Source organism: Sturnira hondurensis, unplaced genomic scaffold, assembly GCF_014824575.4.
Source record: "Sturnira hondurensis isolate 20B ecotype Veracruz unplaced genomic scaffold, ASM1482457v3 Scaffold0024651, whole genome shotgun sequence".
Classification (NCBI taxonomy): domain Eukaryota; kingdom Metazoa; phylum Chordata; class Mammalia; order Chiroptera; family Phyllostomidae; genus Sturnira; species Sturnira hondurensis.
In genome coordinates, this window is record NW_028097282.1 from 484,373 (window position 1) to 486,469 (window position 2,097).

Below are 2,097 nucleotides of genomic sequence, written 5' to 3' on the forward strand. Positions count from 1 at the left end.
ATTGATGATGAATATAATGTCACTGAAGAAATGACTTTAGTGACAACTAAATCAAGAGATTTATATGAAGCAGTAAAAAATATATCAAAGTGATTTTCTCTATTGTCAACATATCTGGTACAGTTACTGATGGTGCCCTGGTGATGTCAGGTAAAGGAGAGGGACTTGTAAAATTAATAGAAGAGCATGCAGTTGCCACCCAAAGCTCACCTTTGATGCAGTGTCATTGCACGAGTATATCAAGAAAATTTCTGCACAAAAGCTTTAAAAGTGGATAACATCAAGCAAATCATCATCAAGACTGAATTGCATAAGAGCCAAGGGATTGAATCATCACCAATTCCAAGAATTCCTTAAAAGTATTGATACTGGCTATGGCAAAATCAATTACTTTTTGGAAGTAAGATGATTAAGTCGAGGCCAAATGTTGAAAAGATTGTATGATTTGTGACATGTTACCAAGTCACCTATGGTATCAAAAAACAAATTTGTGCTGGAACTTGATGATGAAAGCTGGCTTACAGATTAAGCATTTTTAGTGGATTTAACTGCTGATTTAAATGAGTTAAATGTGTGCTCAAGGTGAAAACCAACTTATCAATACCATGTTTCAAACCATAATAGTGTTCCAAATGAAACTGATTAACTAAATCTAATTAACTCAAATTAAGGCAAACAATTTTATGGGTTTTGACGTGTTGGCTCAACACAGTCCTGTCAACAGTGAAAAATATGCAGCCTTGGTCTTCGATTTGATTCAAGAATTTCAAAATTTCAAATTTCAAAATTTCCAGGAAAATAATCAATACTTTGCTATATTTGCAATTTCATTTTCAGTCCACATAAATATGTTACCCGACAATTTTCAAATGGAATGTATAGAGCTACAATCTGACACTCAACTTAAAGAAAAATTTGGTTATGTCTCTTTACTGGACTTTTTCGACCATTTATATATTTTTATTTGGAAATGTTCATATCAATACAGTGAAACTAAATTTTAAAAGACACTGGATGTCATTACTTTGGATACCATTCATTTGTTATAAAAGACACATGGAACATATTTACATGATGAAAGATTTCAGTACTTCAAAGGAATGGGCTTTGTCACATGATGCCATTTCAATCATGACTCATTTCAGTCTACATACTTTCCAAGAATGTCACCATCTCTAAATAAATAATCCTTGTCATCTAGAACTACTTTGGTTCCTCCATATTCTGGAAGAAGAACTTTATCTCCAACTTTCACACTAACTGGTGGAATCTCTCCACCCTTTCCTTTGGAGCCAGATCCAACAGCTACTACCATTGCTTACAATACTTTTCCTTGAGATTTTTCTGGAAGCATAATGCCTCCTTTTGTCACAGTTTCTGCAGCACACCTTTCAACCAGCACACGGTCAGAGGGGCAGAAACTTTCTAAATGCCTGTCCTGCCATGACTCTGGCCGCCGCAGTTAGTACTCTGCTCTGCTCCGCGGCTGCAAGGAGAGCTCTTTTTTTTTTTTTTTAAGATTTTTATTTATGTATCTTAGAGCGGAAGGGAAGGAGAGGGGGGGAGAGAGAGAGAGAGGAGAGAGAAATATCAATGTATGGTTGCCTCTCGTGCGTCACCTGCCAGGAACCTGGAACTGGCCTGCAACCCAGGCATGTGCCCTGACTGGGAATCGAACTGCGATCGTGTGGTTTGTAGGCCCATGCTCAACCACTGAGCTACACCAGCCAGGGCTTAGGAGAGCTCTTTACTGGACTTTTATAGGTCCTATCTTCCCAGAGACAAATATCCCTTGCTTTACAATCATGCCTTATTCATGTCATTACTATTTGGCAGAACCTACATTTGCCAGCAACTATTTTAAAAAATGAAACACATTAGCAGTACTATTAGAAACAATATCTGGCAAGCACTTTGAGAACTCACTCAGAATTGCAACTATCAAACCAGATACTGATGCACTAGTTTCTCGGATACAATGGCAAACATCCCACTAGTTTTATGTTGCCCTCTTTTCTTTTACTTTTACAATGAAAATATTTAAAAATCCAATGATGTTTTATTACTTAGATGTGTACATTTTCTACATTAGTGACC

The 2,097-nt window shown here is 36.8% G+C and overlaps 1 pseudogene; it reads right to left on the reverse strand.

Moving 5' to 3' along the window:
- Positions 1-944: 944 nt before the first annotated feature.
- Positions 945-1,492, reverse strand: LOC118981767 (10 kDa heat shock protein, mitochondrial-like; annotated as a pseudogene).
- Positions 1,493-2,097: the final 605 nt, after the last annotated feature.